This window comes from Simochromis diagramma, unplaced genomic scaffold (genome assembly GCF_900408965.1).
Source record: "Simochromis diagramma unplaced genomic scaffold, fSimDia1.1 OVJJ01000747.1, whole genome shotgun sequence".
Taxonomy (NCBI): Eukaryota; Metazoa; Chordata; class Actinopteri; order Cichliformes; family Cichlidae; genus Simochromis; species Simochromis diagramma.
Window position 1 is genome coordinate 498,876 of NW_024386897.1, and position 22,945 is coordinate 521,820.

Genomic DNA, 22,945 nt, shown 5'->3' on the forward strand with positions numbered 1-22,945 from the left:
CCAAAAGGTAAGCACACAGCTTGGCTGAGGATTCATTTCATTAGAGAGCAGAGAAGTTCAAACACATGGAGCAAAGAGAAGATAAACTAAAGAGACTTTAGAGATGGTTATGTAGCCTGTGTCTCAGCGAGCTGCAGGACTCATTTGGGGAAGGCACAAGCTTTGATGAAGAGTGTGACACAGAATTCTTGGTGCAGTCTTCCACATCTGTGAGTGTTTCCAAAACTCTGAAACTCTGAGTGACTGGAAATCGAAGAACGGGCAAGTCTGGTCTCTATCTCATGCCAAGATGCTTGATCTGAGGGTCCACGAGAAATGACTTATCAGGCATTTGTGATGTGCATCCTGTTTTGACATTTTCCTCATTCCTGACACAATGCAACAGATTTTTCAAAGAAAAAGCCTACACAGGATCTGCTCTTCCTTTGTCTTATTCCCTTTGTAACCCATACATGATTTGTTTACCGATAAACTGAATTGAACTTGATGTACTAATGGAAATTTTTCTGGCCTACAGGTCACGTTTTTTTCCCCACACTGAATTGATCTTCTTCATATTGAAGTGGCGAGCCGGTAGGACCATTCTTTTCCCCTCTTTTCACCCACTTAGCCATCTTTGGGTTACGGACATATTTTCCCCATTACATGAAACTGGACCCTAAGGAGGAATTCCTGAAAAACTGAACTGTAAAAGAAACTTTAAAAAGGGCCAAAAGGACTCTTGCACAGATAATCACAATATTAATTTATTAATTACAGTTTTTCTCAAATGCTAAAACACATTCCACAAACGTTTCTACTGTGTTCCCCAATGTCTAAACACAACACCCTTTTCCAAAGCTACATAAACACAACCACACCTTCCCACTGCAAAACTCAAACTTTCACACCAAAAGAGCAGCTCGAAGCTTTCAAAAATGTAAACACTATACACATCATTACACACTACAGCAAAACAATTGAAAACACAATGCTCAATTTGTGAGAAGGTTCTTTGTTTCATAACTGCCAATGGATATTTTTAGAAACTATACAGTAATGGATCGTCGTAGATCTCTGCAGAGGATTAGGCATTTAGATTTGTGAGTTTCATATGAAGAGTATAAATCTATAGAAAATCCTGCATGTACGTACACTACTGTAACACAACTCAATGCAAAAACAGAATCTATTGCACACAACAGTACTCCTGAAAACATGATCAGGGTGTGAAGTTGTTTTTTTTTTTTATTTACGTCATTCACACCACACACACACCACACACACACCACAATCACTGTGTGGCATCATGTCGCTAAGCTGCATCGGGCCACATCACCTCATCCACATCGCAGGCTATATTGTCTCTTGCCAGGCACCGCGGGAAAAGCGCCCTGGAATGGCAAATCCATCCTTGGAAGGCCTCCGCTGGGATGTCAACACAGGCCAGCTCCATTGCCCTTAGGAGGTTCTCTCTTGTGTATGGTTGTCTGTCATAAACCTTCCATCTCCACGATGAGAAGAACTCCTGTATAGGGTTCAGGAAAGGGGAGTAGGGTGGAAGACAGATGTTTAAAAAGTGGTCACTGTTGGTGGTGAACCACTCTCTGATTTGGTTTGTTCTGTGGAAGCGGACATTGTCCCAAATGATCACATAAATGTGATGTGCGGGCCCAGGATGGTGTTGTTGGTGGTCCAGGAGGATGTCTTTTAGCTCCTCTAGGAAGGTGAGGAGGCGTTGGGTGTTGTAAGACCCAAGGACAGCATGCCGGTGGACAAGCCCGTCCGAACCCATGGCCGCACAAAGGGTAATATTACACCCCCCCCCCCGTTGGCCAGGGACCTCAGTGATGGCTCTTTGGCCAATGATGTTACGGCCTCTTTACCTTCGTTTCTGCAGGTTGAAGCCAGCCTCATCCAGGAAGAGGTACTCATGATGTCTGGCCATCGCGTCCAACTGTAATATCCTCTGTGAAAATGTGAAAGTGTACAGGTGTTCAGAACAACAGTCAATCAGGTAGCACAGTATTGTCCAGAAGTAATGTAGGCCACTGAGCAACACAGTATGTCCACTAACTGTACTGTGAACATGGATGTATACTTACTTGCACATACTCGTAATGTAGGTCTTCGTGTCGCGCAGAGTTGCGCTCAAAGGGAACCCTATAGACCTGTTTCATCCGCGTCTTTTGGTGCAGGAGAACTCGTCTATTGTGGCCAAGCTGACATCGTCAATGCTCACAAAGTTGACATTATCGGCAATGATTTTGTCTCTGATCTCCCGGAGTCTGATGAGGTTGTTCCCACGAACCATATCCACAATGAGGGTTTCTTGTGCCGCTGTAAATATGGCAACCCTCCCACCTCTATGTGGCATTCTTTCAACTCTAAAGAAAGAAACATGTGTTGTCAATTGACATGTGTTACAATACAGTCACAACTGATTTGAAACCAATAGACTACTTTCACAGGTTTGTAAAACCGTATTGTGACAAAAAAAGCATTCGAGTACAATACCTGTTGTGTTGTCTGAATGCCCTGATAATGGTGGCCATGGTGAACCTACTAAGGTTTGGATGGACTCTTAGTCCTGCTTCAGCCATTGTCATGCCATGGACAATGACATCGCATCTCGTCCGCAATGATGGTGCGAGGTTGTCTTGCTCTCCCTCCTGGACCTTCTCCTCTGCCATGTTGGCCTCCTCCTCTTCCTCGTTGGCCTGCTCCTCTTCCTCCTCTCATTTGAACTCCTCTTCCTCGTTGGCCTGCTCCTCTTCTTCCAGGACCAGCTCTTTTCCCTCCTCTGCATCGAATTCCTCTTCCCCTGACTCTGCCTTCATCCTTTGTGTTTGTTTGGACTCTTCAGCATACTGTGCACTCTGAACTTGCTTTTATACATGTGGTCACAGCATTAGCAACAAGTGTCTTCAATTTTGAGGTGTAGTGTGTAATGAATGACGCCAGATGTGTTCATTGTGTTCAAATATTGCTGACTGTGGCAAGCATGTTGCATCACATGAGCTTTCATTTGAGAATATGAGCAGAGTTCTTTTGCAACTTGTGTTTTAGCAAGGAAAGATGTGCTTAGATTTATGACAACAGAGGATTGTGTCCTGTGAATTGTGTCTTCATGTGACATGTGTTTATGATATTGGTAAATGATGGCTAGATTTAGTAAATGTGTTTAGACAACTGGTCATTTGGTTTAGAGGATTGGCTTTTGTGTTTTAGAGAAGTTAGAAGTTAGAAGTTAGAAAACTTTATTTGTCAATTTCTTCAAGTGTACTTGCCATACAAAGGAATTGAAATTACGTTTCACACTGTCCCATGCATAGACATTGACAACAATAAAGTGCAGATGCACAACAAAAACAGCCCTAACAATAAGGTAATATTAAATAGGTAACAGGATAAACAAGACCTAAAAATCCACCTGGGTCTGGGTGCAGTTCCCCCCTCCAGGGGCAAGGGTACCTAGACCCGGTTCGTAGAGTACGCTTGGGGAGTGTGATCGTGTGTACAGCGTCTCTTTATGTCTGTCTCCACGTTGGTTGAGTGTGGAATAAGTGCATATGAGAGCATGAGGGTGGGAATGGATGTTTGTGTCTGTGTGTGCCTGTATGTCTGTGTCTATATGTCAGGTTGGGTATCAGACGCCACCTCTCTGGGGACATCTCAGGCCCTCCAAGGTTTGGAGGCCTATCTCCCCCTACCACCACTTCCCCTGCCAGTGGCGGACTCCCTCAGGTGTCGGTGCGTTGGTGGTTCTTTGTGTCTGGGGATGGGCGTCCGGGTACACACCGGCTCACTCCTTGGCGGCCGCTTATCGGGGCCTGGAGCCTGGGGCTCGCTCGGGCCACTTCGGAGGTGGGGTGCCCCCGGCCTCTCGGCCTGGGGCTCGGTCACTCAGGCACAGCTGGCTGCCGGCGGAGCTCACGGCCACGTCACTGCAACTCCCCCTGGCTTCTGCTCCGCGGCTGCTGAGTGAGCCCTCATCTGGGACTCTCCTCAGCTCTTACTGGGACAGTGGCGCGGCTGCCCCTCTGTGGGTCTTCCTTGGTCTCTTGTGTTCTGGGGGCCTCTGGATGTCTGGAGTTTTGATCTCCTCCATACCTGCTTCATACCCTGGGGGACGGGGCTGTGGCTCCCCACACTCCCTAGCAGATCGTTACATGGAGAAACCTTTGGAATGCAAGCATGCTGATCCACACAGGTATGCACACAGGTGTACACACGGGTATTCACAGACGCGGATTACAGCTTTCTTGGCTGCTGCCTCAAAGCACATTGTGCGCTGTCTATCTTGCGTGCTGCACAATATCGTTTATTATTTAGTATCTACTGATATCTACTGCTAGCTAGTTTATTGTGATGGTGCTGTTTTTTTATTATGCTGCTCTTTGTTGTTTGCTTTCTCTTCTGTTTTTTTTCTCCATACAGGTGACCCAGGTGTTTTGTTTGTTTTTTTTTGTTTTGTTTTTTTTTTCTTTCTTCCCCCCCTTCTCACCGTCTCTTCTCCCCTTTGGTTTTCTCTCTCTCCCTCTCTTTCTTTCATTCTTTCCCCCTGTCCTATCCCCCAGTCATGTCTGTCCCGTTTGTAGCAACTGAAAATAAAATAAATTCATAATTATAATAAAGGTCAATCAAATGGACCAATATGGCAAGGCCATGATGATCCACTTGGTAAAATAAATCCGCTTGGCATCTATCTTGGCCTTAAGACAACAATTCTGATGGCTAAAGATCGAAACGGGACAAAAAAAAAAAAAACAAGACCTAAAAATAAATAAAATAAAGTGTTCCAACAGTGTTCCCTGGAAAATAGCATACTAGTCTACTTGAGGTAGTCCCAGGTTGTGGTTGGTAGGGGTTTTTGTTTTAATGCAGCATAAGACTATAGCAGCAGTAATAGTAATATAATAATATAAATAGTGCTAAAAGAAATACTAAAAATATATAGCAACAGGTGTGTGCAATTGCAATGCAGAGGTAGTTGTTTCCAGTCAGGAATGTTTTCCAGTTCTTGGTTCAGAGAGTGTTTCCTTGTTGGAGAGTGTGCGTGAATGGGGGGGGGGGGGGTAGAGTCCAGTCTGTCTTCCTATACTTCTGCCAATCTGGTGATTCTGCTAGCTGGGAGCCGGGAGGGAAGAGAGTTCAGCAGTCTCACAGCCTGGTGGATGAAGCTGTTGGTGAGCCTGGTAGTGCGGGAGCGGAGACTTCTGTATCTCTTTCCAGAGGGCAGGAGGCTGAACAGACAGTGCGCGGGGTGGGTTGCATCGTTGACAATTGTGATGGCTTTGCGGTGAGGCGAGTGGTGTAAATGTCTTGCAGGGAGGGGAGTGGTACACCAACTATCCTCTCAGCTGTTCTCACAATGCGTTGTAGAGCTTTCCTGTTATAGTCAGTGCAGCTACCGCCCCACACAGTGATGCAGCTGGAGAGGATACTTTCAATAGTTCCTCTGTAGAATGTAGTCAGGGTGGGTGGTGGAGCACTTGCCCGCTTGAGTTTGCGCAGGAAGTAGAGGCGCTGTTGTGCTTTCTTGGCCAGTGATGCTGTGTTGGTGGTCCAAGAGAGGTCCTCACTGATGTGCACCCCCAGGAACTTGGTGCTGCTCACCCTCTCCACCGCAGCACCGTCGATGGTCAATGGGGGGTGACAGGTGTGGCCTCTCTGGAAGTTGACAATAATCTCCTTGGTCTTACTGACATTTAGCAGGAGGTTGTTGTCTCTGCACCACGTGGTCAGGAGCTCAACCTCTTTCCTGTAGTGGGTCTCATCGCCCTTGGTGATGAGCCCCACCAGCGTTGTGTCGTCCGCAAACTTCACAAGGTGGTTGGAGCTGTAGGTTGGTGTGCAGTCATGTGTCAACAGGGTGAAGAGCAGAGGACTGAGCACACAGCCTTGTGGAGCCCCCGTGCTCAGGGTGATGCTGTTTGAGACCTTGTTGCCCACACGCACCGCTTGAGGCCTCTGGCTGAGGAAATCCAGCAGCCAGTTGCAGAGGGAGGTGCTGAGGCCCAGTCTGTCCAGTTTACAGAGGAGTTGTTGTGGTATTATGGTGTTGAATGCTGAGCTAAAGTCTATGAACAGCATTCTCACATATGAGTCTTTCTTGTCCAGATGAGTTAGGGCTGGGTGGAGGGCAGAGCAGATTGCATCCTCTGTGGATCGTTTCGCTCTGTATGCGAACTGGTGTGGGTCCAGGGTGGGAGGTAGGGTGGATTTGATGTGTGACATGACTAGTCGTTCAAAGCACTTCATAATAATGGGTGTCAGTGCCACGGGGCGGTAGTCATTGAAACAGGCTGAGGATGGTTTCTTTGGCACAGGTATGATGGTGGCAGTCTTGAAGCATGATGGGACAGTGGCTTGCCTCAGGGAGGTGTTAAAGATGTCTGTGAAGACATTCTTCAGCTCCTCTGCGCAGTCTTTCAGCACTCTACCAGGGATGTTATCTGGACCCGCTGCTTTCCGGGCGTTGATGGTGATGAGTGTCCTCTTCACGCTGGCAGCAGACAGGCACAGAGGCTGGTCGTGTGGAGGTGGTGGTGTTTTCTGTGGGCGTGTGTTGTTCTGTGCTTCAAATCGTGCAAAGAAGCTGTTCAGGTTGTTGAGCAGAGTGGTGTCGCTCTCACAGCTACGCGCTACAGGCTTGTAGTCTGTAATAGCCTGGATGCCTTGCCATAGGCTTCTTGCGTCCTTGCTATCATTGAAGTGGGAGGTTATCTTGTGTGTGTAGTCCTGTTTCGCTTTCCTGATGCCACGGACAGGTTGGCTCTCGCTGTTCTAAGGCCTATTTCATCCCCAGCTCTGAAGGCCTTGTCTCTGGCCTTCAGCAGCCTGTGGACATCTCCTGTTAGCCATGGCTTCCGGTTGGCTCGAGTTGTAATACTTTTCACTTGTGTTACATCCTCAATGCGTTTGGTGATGTATGAGCTCACCGTGTCTGTGTACTCCTCGATGTCTATGATGTTATTGTAGGTGGCTGCTACCTTGAATATGTCCCAATTAGTTGACCCAAAGCAGTCTTGAAGAGCAGAGGTGGCCTCCTGTGGCCACACTCTTACCTCTTTCATAACAGGTTTGATGACCTTCACTCTCTGTCTGTATGCTGGCATTAGCATAACAGTGAGGTGATCAGAGGTGCCGATGTGGGGGAGGGGGATGGCTTTGTATGCTCCATTTTCCTGTGTGTAGACCAAGTCCAATATGTTGTCTCCCCTTGTTGGAAAATGTACATGCTGATGAAACTTTGGGAGAACAGTTTTAAGATCAGCATGATTAAAGTCTCCTGCGAGGATGATGAAACCGTCTGGGTGTGCTGTTTGTTGCTCACTGATGGCCTGATACAGTTCGTTCAGTGCCGCATTTCTATCGCTGTTGTTGCTAGATGGAGGTATATACAGTGGGGCAAAAAAGTATTTAGTCAGCCACCGATTGTGCAAGTTCCCCCACCTAAAATGATGACAGAGGTCAGTAATTTGCACCAGAGGTACACTTCAACTGTGAGAGACAGAATGTGAAAAAAAAATCCATGAATCCACATGGTAGGATTTGTAAAGAATTTATTCGTAAATCAGGGTGGAAAATAAGTATTTGGTCAATAACAAAAATACAACTCAATACTTTGTAACATAACCTTTGTTGGCAATAACAGAGGTCAAACGTTTACTATAGGTCTTTACCAGGTTTGCACACACAGTAGCTGGTATTTTGGCCCATTCCTCCATGCAGATCTTCTCGAGAGCAGTGATGTTTTGGGGCTGTCGCCGAGCAACACGGACTTTCAACTCCCGCCACAGATTTTCTATGGGGTTGAGCTCTGGAGACTGACTAGGCCACTCCAGGACTTTCAAATGCTTCTTACGGAGCCACTCCTTTGTTGCCCGGGCGGTGTGTTTTGGATCATTGTCATGTTGGAAGACCCAGCCTCGTTTCAACTTCAAAGTTCTCACTGATGGAAGGAGGTTTTGGCACAAAATCTCACGATACATGGCCCCATTCATTCTGTCCTTAACACGGATCAGTCGTCCTGTCCCCTTGGCAGAAAAACAGCCCCATAGCATGATGTTTCCACCCCCATGCTTCACAGTAAGGTATGGTGTTCTTGGGATGCAACTCAGTATTCTTCTTCCTCCAAACACGACGAGTTGAGTTTATACCAAAAAGTTCTACTTTGGTTTCATCTGACCACATGACATTCTCCCAATCCTCTGCTGTATCATCCATGTGCTCTCTGGCAAACTTCAGACGGGCCTGGACATGCACTGGCTTCAGCAGCGGAACACGTCTGGCACTGCGGGATTTGATTCCCTGCCGTTGTAATGTGTTACTGATGGTGACCTTTGTTACTTTGGTCCCAGCTCTCTGCAGGTCATTCACCAGGTCCCCCCGTGTGGTTCTGGGATCTTTGCTCACCGTTCTCATGATCATTTTGACCCCACGGGATGAGATCTTGCGTGGAGCCCCAGATCGAGGGAGATTATCAGTGGTCTTGTATGTCTTCCATTTTCTGATGATTGCTCCCACAGTTGATTTTTTCACACCAAGCTGCTTGTCTATTGTAGATTCACTCTTCCCAGTCTGGTGCAGGTCTACAATACTTTTCCTGGTGTCCTTCGAAAGCTCTTTGGTCTTGGCCATGGCGGAGTTTGGAGTCTGACTGTTTGAGGCTCTGGACAAGTGTCTTTTATACAGATGATGATTTCAAACAGGTGCCATTCATACAGGTAACGAGTGGGGGACAGAAAAGCTTCTTACAGAAGACGTTACAGGTCTGTGAGAGCCAGAGATTTTCCTTGTTTGAGGTGACCAAATACTTATTTTCCACCCTAATTTACGAATAAATTCTTTACAAATCCTACCATGTGGATTCATGGATTTTTTTTCACATTCTGTCTCTCACAGTTGAAGTGTACCTCTGGTGCAAATTACTGACCTCTGTCATCATTTTAAGTGGGGGAACTTGCACAATCGGTGGCTGACTAAATACTTTTTTGCCCCACTGTAAGTAGCAACCAACAAGATCGAACTTACCTCCCTGGGCAAATAGAAAGGGCGACACTTCACGATCATGAACTCCGCCAGTGATGAGCAGTGTTTGCGTACTACAGTGGCATCACGACACTCGTCATGGATGTAAACACAGACCCCGCCACCTCGGGTCTTGCCTCCGTCTACGAGAGCCCTGTCGGCTCTGTAGCATGCTAGCTGCTCCAGTTGTATGGCCGAGTCCGGAATGTTGTCATTAAGCCATGTCTCAGTGAAAACTAGCACACAACAGTCACTTACTTTGTGATTCACTGATCTCAGAAGTCGTATGTTGTCCATTTTATTGTCCAGAGATCGTACGTTGGCCAAGAGGATCGATGGTATGGCTGGGCGAGTTGGCTTAGCCTCAAGCCTGACTTGGACACCTCCGTGCTTGCCCCGCTTACTTGTCCTAGCGCACCGCTTTCGACGCCTCCTTGCCAGGGGAGGGGTAGCAGGCGAGTCCGGTGAGTTGCTAGGCCAGCTAGCAGGCTGTCGCAGAGGTCCTATCTCCCTTAGCATCTCAATGTTAGTGTCCAAAACTTAGCAAATCTTGCTTCTCCGAATGTGTAAGAGAGCCTGACGACTGTACACATATTCCGACGTGGACTGGCGAGAAACACTTGCAGAAAGACACTTACTTGACGAACAAAACACCGCATTTTCAGGAGAGCGTGAGGTCGCTGCGTCTACACGCGCCGCCATTACAATCTTGTGATATATAGCCACCTAGCTATATATCACAAGCATTTGAGAAAAACTGTAATTGTGGTAAATTTATTTATGTTGTGTTTTGTATTTATTATTTTGTTTCCTTTCCCCTTTCCCCCCTTTTATTCGATATATTTTTGTTTTTTCCTAAACAAAAATTTGCAGTCTCTGGTCTCGTCACTCACACCATCTAGGCTCCATGAAGAACTATTTCTTCTGTGCGTCAGTCAGTAAACTCACCCATTGCAGTAAAACCCCTTATATAACCTTGTGTTACACCTTAAGATAAGATAAGATAAGATAAGATAAAACTTTATTAATCCCTCGGGTGGGTTCCTCTGGGAAATTCGGTTTCCAAAAAGCACAGCACCGACAGAAGTTACAGAGTTACAGAATATTATATATATATATATATATATATATATACACACACACACACACACACACACATATATAAATACAGAGACAAATATAAATAAAATATACGAAGGGGATAAATAGAATAAATAGGAATAAAAATAAAAATACAAGTGAATTGCACATTTCAAGTATTGAGGTCTATTGCACCGTTGACTATTAACAAAAGTATTGCACAAAAAGTATTGCACAGTGAGGTGAAGAGGCACTACAGCTTAGTTGTTCCCCCCTCCTTTGTCCTCCTGTTTCCCCTCCCTCTCCCCCCCAGAGAGGAGTTAAACAGTCTGATGGCGTGTGGGACAAAGGAGTTTTTAAGTCTGTTAGTTCTTGTCTTGGGGAGAAGCAACCTGTCACTGAACAGACTCTTCTGGTTGTTAATGGCCGTGTGCAGAGGATGCCCAGCATTGTTCATAATGTCCAGCAGTTTCTTTAATGTCCTTTTCTCTGCCACTGTCACCAGAGTGTCCAGCTTCATGCCGACCACAGAGCCAGCCTTCCTGATCAGTTTCTCCAGCCTGGATGAGTCCTTCTTTGCTGTGCTGCTCCCCCAGCACACCACAGCATAGAAAAGTACTCCAGCAACCACCGACTGGTAAAACATCCTCAGGAGCTTCCTGCAGATGTTAAAAGACCTCAGCCTCCTGAGGAAGTACAGTCGGCTTTGGCCTTTTTTATACAGGTGCTCTGTGTTGCATGACCAGTCCAGTTTATTGTCCACCCACAGCCCGAGGTACTTGTACTTGTTGACCACCTCCACCTCCTCCCCCTCTATCTGAACCGGCAGTGGACCTTCTCTGGACCTCCCGAAGTCCACAACCAGTTCCTTAGTCTTTGAGGTGTTGAGTTGCAGGTGGTTTGTGTGACTCCATGCGACAAAGTTCCTCACCAGACTTCTGTACTTCTCTTCCTGATCATCCCAGATACACCCCATGATGGCTGTGTCATCTGCAAACTTCTGAATGTGGCATAATTCAGAGTTACAGCAGAAGTCAGAGGTGTACAGGGTGAAGAGAAGAGGGGACAGCACAGTTCCCTGTGGTGTTCCTGTGCTGCTGACCACAGTGTCAGACGTGATGTCCTTCAGCCTGACGTACTGTGGTCTGTCGGTGAGGTAGTCGGAGATCCAAGCCACCAGGCAGGGGTCCACCTCCATCCTGTTCAGTTTTTCCTGAAGCATACTTGTTATCCCTCTGTGTATTTGAGCCGTGTGTTTTCCTCTGTCTGTTGTCATGTCATATCCCCTCTCTGCTGTATGTTTCCCTTTGTGCTCCAGTCTAGTTCTCAGTTCGTTTTCTTGTTGTCTAAGTTGAGTTTCTAGTTCCTACATCTTGATGCATGCTCAATAATACAGGTAAGTAAATCCCCAAAAGTTGATTTTGTTCATCTGGATGTAGTGTTTTCAGAAAACGCTACATCTAGTTCCTACATCTAGTTCTAGTTCCTAGTTTAGTTTGTTGTATTTGACGTAAGAGTTTTACTCCAGCAACAAAGCAGCCATTTTGAGTTTATTCATTCTTGTACGAGACCTGCATTTGAGTCCTTCATCCTGCCTTCTGCACAGCCAGACCTGACAATAAGATATTAAATATTTGAAGAATTTAGGCTTACCACTTGCAGCTATATGGTGGCAAGAAGACTACAGGATGAATGTAAAAGGAAAAAGCTAAAATTGTGAAGAAAGATGAACAAAAACACAGACTAAACACAAACTAACACAGACATCCCTACCACCTCAACGCACACACAGCCAGACATATCCTCTCTCAATCCATTTATCTGTTTCTCTCAAATACACACATACATCATACATACAAAGCCTGGCTATTTCTGTTTCAAATGTGTTCATATTTTATATGTTCTGTTGTGTTTATCTTTTGTTGTTGAAGTTTTCAGTGAGTTTGCAGTTTGCATAATAAATGCTCCCATTGACCGACAACAACCCCACTGGGCATGAAGAGGTATCCCAGCCGATGTCTTGATGAATGCTTAATCATCCAATTAAGGAAATTAAGGAAACCCCAAAAAGTTAATTCTGTTCATCTGGACGTAACGTTTTCAGTTTGATGAACAGAATCATCTCTTTGAGATCCAGAGGACAAAGGCCTGCCCTCGCCCACAGCCCCTGCAACAACATTCCCTTCACCTTCACCCAGCTCATCGCCCCCTCTACTTCCAGGAACATGAGGTAAGGAGGACCCTGAGAGTGGTGAACCCTTGGAGAGCTGCCGTCCACGACATCATCCCAGGGGCTGTGGTTAAAGCCTGCACGAACCAACTGACCAGGATCCTCACTAGGCTGTTCAACCTTTCCTTGACTCATGCCACTGTTCCCACCTGTCAGAACGCCTTCACCATCATTTCCATCCCCAAAACGACTGGTATGGGCAGCCTCAATGACTACAGACCTGTAGCTCTCACATCTGTAGTCATAAAGTGTTTAACCCTTTAGAGCCAATCGGAGCGGGAACGCTCTGTTATGCGTAACTATTTTTAAATCCCAGTAGCACTGCAACCACATAAGCTAGCGCAAAATTTTTTTTTGCATATGAAACCGGAGGAGTTCTACTCACATCTTATGCCATCAGCTTGTCCTAGGTCACGGTTTCCTTCCACATAAAGCTTTGCAAAAACTGCATAAAAAGCGCTTGCAGGAACAAAAACATAATATTCCAGAAAGACGCTTTACCGATCCGATCAGCTGTTCAAAACACTTCCTACTTTGGAATAGACGTCAGCGCGAACTTTTGCATTTCCGCCATTACCTGCCCGAAACCGGAAGTGACGTCATTTTCGCGGAAATGTAGTCTTTTTTACCATCAGGGCCTCAGGGCCTATACTGCTCTTTTTAAAAGTTATCTTTGACTTTATGACTTTCTGTGTCGTTTCTGGGATGCTTAGGACTCATATTGCACTGCTGGAAATAGTTTATTTTGATGCATATGCTGCTTTTTTGCAAATTTGCAGTATAATATTTATTTTCGTTTTTCCTGCAGTGTATAAAAATTGGTGTATTTCAAAAATAAAACTATGAAGACACTCAAAATAAATTTCCTGTGGTGGGAAACTATTTTGTGCAACTTTTTTGTATTTACAGTTTTGAGGGATAAGCCTCTTAAATTTCTCTAACTACAAATATATGTTAAAAAATCAAAAACAATTTTCAATTTTTTTGTAGTTTATTGCACTTTTTTACAATTTATGTAATTACTATGCACTTAATGAATACATATTATTAAAATCTGGGCTATAATGGTTGTATTGATGTATAGCAACTTGAAATGCTCCCAAAAATGGCTCCACAGCATGTAAAAATATAATATAAGCTCTGGCGGACTTGGTTCTATGGTAGGTCTTAAAGGGTTAAAGCGGATAGTGTCTCAGCACATCAGAGACTCTCTATCACACTCCCTTGATTTGCATACAAATCAAATTGATGCACATCACTATTACCCTTCAGAGAAATTATCAGGAAGAGCTATGTGAGGATGTGTGAGAGAGAGTTAGTGAGTGCCACTGTATGTGTCTTTACACAACTTTGTTTACTAATTAACAGATTTATTGTATAAATATGGAATCAAATGTTAGGAAAAAATGTTTTTTTTAAAGTATAATTTCACTGATTGTATTTTATAGTTTTTGTATCTTCTCTGTTCACATAAACAATAAATGCCTGTAAAATTAAAGTGTTGCATAATTAAAATTACAATTTATTTAGAATACAATTTTAATTATATTTAATTTGTTTAAAGAAATTATGTCAAATGTTTTTGTAAAAAGTATGAGTAAGAACTGAAAGGGTCAGTTTAGGAACCATTCTTGCTGAGTGGTTTAAAAAGCAGGGGGTGTCCAGGGTACACACTCTGCAGAGCAACATCAATAATGTACTGTGGCCATAAGATGGCAGTAAACTGCAGTATGGCAGAAACTTTTCAAAATTGTTAACATGCTTGAAGAAAATGTTAAAGATGTTCAAAATTATAGAGTTGTCATAGCTGTAGTGTTTCATCATGTTCACTAGCTTAAGTATCTTGTTTATTGTCACCATCAACTTTGATCTTCAAAGTGTGAGGCTTTGCATGGACCAATAATAATAATATTCTTATTATTTTGTTATAATTTATTAAGTAATTAATACATTAATATTCACTTAAAATTGAAATTATTAAATTGCAATAAAAACATAATTATGTAAGACATTGACAGTATTTACATATGTGCTCTGACATTTTTGGACATGTCTGAGCTTGACATGACCCGGTGAGAAACCCCCTCTGGGCTTCACCACTCAGTGGAAGTGAAACATGACATAATTCACCTAGATGATTTCTAACTTGTTTTTATTTTTCTTTCATTCAGTCTTTTACTTGTTCCTGAGTAAATCCTTTTGGCTGAGACTGAAGTTAATCTTCATAACTGGACCGTTTTATTTAACTATGATGTCTCACTGCTGTCAGTAAGAAAGACTCTTTCAGCCACCATTATTCTCGATGTTAAATTGTAATATATGTATTGTAACACTTTTTCTAAACTGAAGTGTGTTTTCACTTGGAGCAGACATATCTGGACCAGCATATTCATCCTGATGACTGCTGCAGAAATGATCAGATTTCTGGGGGGTTAATTTTGGTTATTTATTCAACTCTGTTCTAAACACCAGCTGTCTTGGGTTTCTGCTAAAATAGAAATAAAATTCTAACATATGATCTGTCTGGAGAACACCTGTCCTCTATGCATTTTACACTTCAGAGTTGTGCTCTTGTCCTTTTGTCGAATAAAAACAAGAACCTTTGTACCTTTGTTACGACGTAATTGTAACTAACTACTGAATTTAGTACAATCACATGTTACATTAAAGCAACGCTGAAAAAAGTAATGTGCTTTGTGTAATCTGTTATTTTGTGACACCCAACACCAGTGATGGGAATAATGGTGTTGCTAACGGCGTTACTTTTTTCAGTGACTAGTAATCTAACAAATTACTATTTCTATTGTTGCCATGCCATTACTAACAAGTGCAGACGCGTTACTATTTTTCAACACATAGACAGCTGAAGCTGTCTTCAGCATACCGGGAGCTACGCAGGCAGTGCTGCTCATTGGCTGAGGAAGAATAAAGTAGTCAGGGTAAACCAATCACATGACCAATTTAAGATGGCATAGCATCAAGATACTATGGCAATCTCTGTGAGGAAACTGTTGAATGTCACAGGTGCTGCTAAGAAGCCACCAAAGCCAGAAAACAGGAGGAGCGATACACCTCCTGATGTCAGGTCTGCAGGTATCAGGCACAAATAATTTTTGTGGGATCTTATTTGATGAAGAACACCTGATTGTTCTGTAAATAGTTTGGAATGGTTCTGAAAAAAAAAGGTTTTTTAGGTAAATAGTTGCATATAACTTTGCAAAAGTTTTGTAAACCACAAGTTTTAAACTTGTGCATAGATTTTTTTAAATGTACAATTTATATTTGCATTTGAACTTTTGAAAATGATTCGTTAAACATGTTTGTGAAATTTTGTCTGAACATAGATGGATTAATCAGTTGTGTTAATAGAGTATATTAAAATGAAAAAAATAACTATAAAACTAGATGTGAGGTTGTGCTGAAAAGAACGATACCAAACAACACAAGATAAACAGCTTTTAAACCTGATATGTAGAGGTCAATGTAGTCAGAAAACGGCCAATTATACCCTGGACCCCAGAGGGTTAAACCTTTTTATAAAGTAATGCAATTGTTACTTTCCCTAGTAATTGTTTACTTTCATAATATTGTAACTTAGTTACTAACTCAGTTACCCCCCTCCTGCCCCACTCACCATCCGTCTCTTTCTTCTGCTCTTAATCAGTACTGTAGTGCAGAACAAAAACGAGTCCAGACAGATGCCTGCACCCACACACACACACAGATACCCACACACACAGACACACACACACATATAAAAATGAGACAGCTTCTAGAGGCAGTTGTCAGGCCTATGGCCGACTCAGAGAAAAAGGACTCAAATGTAGTATTCGGACGGAGGCACTGGTAAACGTTTAGTAACCAAATTTATTTAGAGAAACAAGTGAATGTACAAGACAAGTAAACCGTGAACTGTGGGAATGAACATAAACTATGAATAATGCAAAACTGTGAAGTACATATGCAACCTGAGCTATGAAAGCAATCAGAGAAACTTGGACAGTGAAAATGACACTTCTATGACTTTGTGGCCAAAAAGGGTGTAGACATACTGGATGGCTGGTTCATGGGGATTCCCTGATATGGAAATAAGATAAGTTCAGGTATTGTTCCAGGAAAATGCTGGCTGACTGTGGTTTAGAGTGTTCCTTTGATGCTTACTTGCTGCAGGTGGAGGAGTAGCATGGAGGGGAGAATTGTCCGAGTGGGGAGGAATCCAGAACTCCAGAAGCTGAGGCAGGGAGGCAGGCGGGTGCATAGGGCGAGCAAAGCCATGGCTGAGAAAACTGTCTAGAAGTCCTGCCTCTGAATGAAGCTTTTCTGGGGAAGGTTTGCATCTGGAGAGTTACTATAAATGAGTATCACAAGGTAAGACAATGCAATTCACTTAAGCGGCTCACAAATACTATTGTGACCTACAATAACTTTGGTTAGCTGAGACTCAGGTGAAGAGGAGTGGAGAGTGCTGGTGTTATATGTCAACAGATGAAATGAATGGCCCCTCCCAGAGGTGGAACTGCTGACTCTGTGGAAAACACCGAAACTCACCCGGATCATGACGGCAACAAGAAAACAAGCATCAGCGCCATGTTACGCTAACTGTTAGTAGTTCAACGATCCAGTGAAGATCCACCACTCTGGTTAGTAGTGGCTTCATTAAAGCATAAGGAACAGGTAAGTGATCATCAGCTGGTGCATAGAGTCAAGAAAAGGTGGGGAAACAAAAATATCTTTGAGAAAAGAAAAGGTTTGCCTGTTTTAAACTTTGTTCTGTTATTAAAAGGATTCACAGCATCATGATTAAATATTTCTGATTAAATTAGCAAAAAAGAAAATCATCAAGGGTCCTAAAGGCTGAACGACAGCTTGAGATACAAAGAGAGTCCACCTTTGTGTGTTAATGCGTGACAGATCCCAATAGAACAAACTCATAGTTGTGCCTGTGGCTGCTGTGGAATATACACTACACCACTGAAAGACACTCTGTGTTCTTGGCTTCTTAAAAGTTTACATGTTTTGACCTGTCTTAAGAAGACAAACAGCTACGCTCTGGAATGAAACACACACATGGGTGTAGTTGACTGAGTCTCTACCCTGTTGTTGTTCCTCAGTGCAGAGAGACGCACAGACGATCAGACTGAGCTCAGGCCAAACTAGCAGCTTCCTCTGAGTGAGTCCAGCTACAGGAGAGAAAAGTGGAAAACTCCAACACTGCTGCTTCAAGCTGCTGACGCTCCACACACTGAATGTGAGTTTGAGCAAAAACACGACTCAAAGGAAGTTTCAGTGAAGGTGGTAGAGGAGGGAGGGGAGCCAGGACTGACTGTACTTCCTGTCTGCTGTTTTCAGCTTCACTCACAGACTCAATGGCTTCCAGATCAGAGGAGGATCTCTGCTGTCAGGTAAGTCAGGAGATCTTCAGTATTCCCATTGTTCTTTTATGTAGCTACAGCTTCTATAAAGACTGTCTGAAGGGATAGTGGAAAGAGAAAAGTTAGTACATAAATGAGCCACTTGTAAACCTGGCTTTAAAGAACTACTCATATTTTAATATTAGATAAAATTAACTTGAGAAAATGCACATTGCAGTTTTTTAATCAATGAATTTATTAAGGTTTTTAAAAAAAGCTATCCAAACCTGCCTGGCCCTATTTTAAAAGGTATTTGAAAAAGTAAGTGACTCCCTTCGTTAGGCAAAAGTCAACAATCTTCGGTCGACGCGGGTGGCCTTGAATGAGGGGAGAGAGAGTCACAACAAATAGTCTTATTATCTAGGGGAGAATTTTGTCATTCACGTCAGCTTTTACCTTGAGCATCCAGCTGGTGCCAGGGGGGCCGCATGAGACGAAGATGGTAGTTGTTTTGGTTAGTGCGAACAAACTGCATCCAATTTTACAGTAGGTCTAATGTCCGTCACTGGTCACCAGGTCTCATCGTTCAATGTCCTCCATCGAGAGTGTCGCCAGACACACGACACAACCGACCATAGAGTATCCGGCAGAGAACGTCTCCACAGGACAATCGGGATAATTCTTCTTTTGTTTTTTAGAGAACAAGTCTGGGAGAGTCTCTTAGGGTTAGAGAATAAGCAACACTATACAAGACATGAGAAGCCAAGCAGGAAAGATAAGGGAGAGGGAGAAAGTGCGACAGCCAAGAGAAGAGAAGTGTTTCGGGACCTGGATAACTTGTCATGATTAATGGAACCTTGAATTCTGCTTACTGCTGGCAACCTTTACTGAGGTTCTTTTGCATGATCTTGAAATACCCGTAAATGGCAGGTTAGCCATGTATGTCACCTATTAATAGAGATAGATTGATAATATTTAAACTATTTAAATTTAAATATTTAAAATTGAAATTAATTAATGGTGGGACTTCTTTGACCAGTCTTGTTGGAACGGGGTCTAAAATACATATTGATGGTTTGGAAGAAGTAATTACTAGAGAGTTGAAGAAAAAGAATAAATAAATATCAATGTATTTGAAAACAGCTACACAACAGACAGTCGGTGTCATAAGCCACTGCCTCTGTTCAAACATGGTCATTAACAGTGGACATAGATGACTTCTTTCACTAGTCTTTTAAACCATCTGTCTTCTCTGTCCAAAACGATTCCAACATTCAGCTGTCTACCATCTATAATCCAGTTTTGAGATCCCTTCCCAGACGCCTTAATGCTATTCACATCCTTGGCCATTTGATTAAAGTATCACATGATAGGGTGGGGCTAGCTTTCACAATGGATTCACCCAGAACCTTGGCTGATTGTGGCCTACACCTGTTTTAACACATTGGCTCATGTGATTATGTAGAGAATCAGTAGCGGAGTGTGGGAGTATCCCTTTTGGGGAAAATCCCAAAGGGCTTAAAATCTGGGACTGCACACCAAGAAACTTCTTTGATGAGAGATTAAATGCCCTAAATCGTCCATTAGTTATGGTGCAATAGGTGTAGGCTGCTGGGGGATTCCCATCATGTACGGAGTATTACTGTCAGAGGGGCCCGGAGGCAAGAAACTTGAAAGGAACCTAAGAGCAGTAACCCAGATTGAAGGCGGAAGGAATGTTTTAACAAGGTTTATATAACTAATACAATGGTAACATTTGGCAGCTTGTGCTTTGTGCTGGGAAGAGGGGGGAGGGGCGGTAGTTACACTCTCAGTAACACAGGAACAGAGCGGGAGGGAGAGAGAGAGAAAGAGAGCCAGGGACAACAACATCACATCAGAAAGGTATAGTAATCATCCACAACTATTTTCAGTTGCAGATGATAAAGGATTCAGAAAGTTTATTCATGCAGGCCCATATGACAGAGAATATGATTCTTTTTGTTTTCATATTTTAATTTATATTTAATTGTGTTGTGGTTTGCAGTGTTTTGTGTTGTTTCATTTTAAATTTGTTTAAAAGGAAAAAGCTGAAAATTTAAATAGTTAAAAGGTGAAATGTGAATAGTTGGTTCTTGTATTATATGATTTATTTATTACATTTTATGTGGAGTGAATAAATAAAAGTATATTTATGGTGGCCCCTAGCGACAAAGGACGTACAAACTTCTAAACACATACAAAACACAACAGAAGTGCTCCAGGATGCTGGGCGCAGTGTTGAGCTTTTGTTACTTAGTGGCTACACAAGCCAGCAAGTAACAACGACCGGATTTGGTGTGTGGTAATAACAGGTAAATGAACATTTTTTTAAATTATTTGACTATATATGAGTGCTTGTGTATTAATACACAAACAATACACATATGCTTTCATGCTTTCAATTGTGTAATTTAAGTGATCTAGGTAGCTCTGTTTTGGAAGTTCAGTTAACGCTAGAAATGTGTTTTGGAGTTTGTACGTGTTTTGTCTCTAGGGGCCACCGTATATATTTATATATAAACAAATATAAATAAAACCACTTTTTTTTACATTAGTAATTCTTTTTTTGCATAATTTTGTATTATTGTTAATAATAAATTAATTAAAACAACAAAACAACCTGAAGAGCCTGTTCAGAGCCAAAAGAGGCTCTTTTTAGTGAGGGGGTTTGAAGAGCCGTTTCTCAAAAAGAGACGGAAATCCCATCACTAGCAACATCATCAAGCAAGTAACAAAAGGGTCTGCTAGTTGGGGTGCACTGAGGATAAATCCACTTGGTCATCCGTGGCAGTGTCAAATACGTCTTCTCCAGGGGATGTACCAATCCGCATGCTCTGTCCTCTAGATCCACCAGTGACAAAAAGGCACCTGCACACTTAGATTTACATATTAATGCATGGTCAGTCATCCAGGTAAGTAAATCCTCAAAAGTTGACGCTTCACCTCTCATTTGATAAGCTTCTTCACTTCTAAGAGCGACTGGTAGAGAGTCCTGGATTTTTAGCCCTTTCGTAGTGTCCTCCCAAGAGGGTCACAAACCCCCTATTGATCTTCTACCTAATCACACAAGCCAAGGGTGAAAAAAGGTGGGGTCACAATCAGCCAAAGTTTTGGGTGAACCCATTGTGAAACCTAGCCCCATTGTATTAGGTGATTTACTGTAGTCAAATGGCCCAGGGTGCGTTCACTATGTGTTTATACACTTGAATACTGAGTACTGAATTATTACTTGTGATTATTCTCTGGGTGTCTTACACAGCATGCCTTTAACCCTGTCTTAACCCTCCCCTCAGACCAATCAGTCGCAGCAGATAAACACCCTTCCCTGAGCCTGGTTCTGCTGGAGGTTTCTTCCTGTTAAAATAGATTTTTAACTTCCCACTTTTGCCAAAGCGCTTGCTCATAAGGGGTCTATGACTGTTGTTTTTTTTTCTCTGTTGTTTTATTGCAGGGTCTACCTTATAATAAAAGGTAGACCCTGCAATGTGTCTGAACAAAACAATTTAGCAAACAATTAAAAATAATTATACAAAAAAATTAGCAAAAATTAAGAACGTACATTACTATGTTCTTACAGGAGAGAGATCAGAAAACTTCAGGGACTCTCTGCAGTCTGCACTCTGAGGAGCTCAAAATCTTCTGTCTGGACCATCAGCAGACTCTGTGTCTCGTTTGCTGTGTTTTAGCACAACACACCAAGCACAGATTCACACCCATCAATGAAGCTGCACAACAACACAAGAAGGAACTTCAGGAAACTCTGGAGCCCTTAAAGAAGAAGTTAAAGGTTTGTGAAGAAGTTCAAGTGAAGTTTGATCAAACAGCAGAACACATTAAGGTCCAGGCCCGACACACAGAGAGGCAGATTAAGGAGCAGTTTAAGAAGCTTCACCAGTTTCTAGCAGAGGAAGAGGAGGCCAGGCTGGCTGCACTGAGGGAGGAAGAGGAGCAGAAGAGTGGGATGATGAAGGAGAAGATGGAGGCTCTGAGCAGAGAGATAGCAGCTCTTTCAGACACAGTCAGAGCCACAGAGGAGGAGCTGAGAGCTGAAGACGTCTCATTCCTGCACAACTACAAGGCTGCAGTGGAAAGAGTCCAGCGCTGCCCCCTGCTGGATGATCCACAGCTGCCCTCAGGAGCTCTGATAGACCAGGCCAAACACCTGGGCAACCTGACCTTCAACATCTGGAACAACATGAAGTACATGGTCTCCTACACTCCTCTCATTCTGGACCCAAACACTGCTCATCCAAACCTCATCCTGTCTGAAGATCTGACCAGTGTGAGAGGAGGAGAGAGGAAGCAGCTTCCTGATAATCCAGAGAGGATTCATTGGTTTTACTCTGTCCTGGGTTCTGAGGGCTTTTATTCAGGGACTCACAGCTGGGATGTTGAGGTTGGAGACAGTGCATATTGGGACCTAGGTGTGTTGACAAAGTCTATGGGGAGGAAGAAAGAGTTATGGTCTGAATTATGGAGAATAGAGTTATTTGAAAGCAAATACTCAGCATGGTCACCATCAGCTCCTCGCACTGCTCTCTCAGTAGAGAAGAAGCTCCAGAGGATCAGAGTGAATCTGAACTGGAACAGAGGAAAGCTGTCGTTCTCTGATCCTGATACTAACACACACATACACACCTTCAGAAACACTTTTACTGAGAAGATGTTTCCATATATTCGCACTCGCGAAGAAGTGAAAGTGTTGCCGTTAAAAGTGTCAGTGTCATGGAGCAGATGAGTTAGGGATGATTATATTTCTAATGTCGTTTCCTGTCAGTGAAATGTACATTGGGTCCAGATGTAATAATACACCCAGTCTAACAGAAGGTTCACATTTGAATGTATTTAAGAATGATTTAAAAAGTGAAAACTCAGCACAGGGTTAAAAATCAGCTTGAGTTGTTACTCAGAGTGAATACAAACCTCAGATGAAAAAATTATAACTGGTTATAATATATCATGCTAATGAATGGAACTCCTGCCACATTAAATGATATTAATAAAATATATAGCAAGGATATGTAGTAGACAATCAGGATTCAATTAAACTTTATATTTATTGTTTTATAATGTGAAAGAAAAAAGCATTTTAATCCAAATATAAATATTCAGTTTATTTCTTTTGTGGTTTTAAAAAAAAAAAAAGTAATGGAAAACATGTGCCGCCATTACGTATTTAAAATACAAAATCTGAGTAACTGTATTCTGTTACAGTTACCATTTAAAAAGGTTGTATTTAGAATACAGT

The 22,945-nt window shown here is 42.9% G+C and overlaps 1 long non-coding RNA gene across 1 annotated transcript; it reads left to right on the forward strand.

The window, feature by feature from the left end:
• The first annotated feature begins 16,487 nt into the window (after positions 1 to 16,487).
• Positions 16,488 to 21,519, forward strand: LOC120735080. Its single transcript, XR_005696167.1, has 4 exons — positions 16,488 to 16,999; positions 17,437 to 17,573; positions 17,675 to 17,727; positions 21,275 to 21,519. It is a non-coding gene; the product is annotated as an uncharacterized LOC120735080 (long non-coding RNA).
• The last annotated feature ends 1,426 nt before the right edge of the window (positions 21,520 to 22,945 follow it).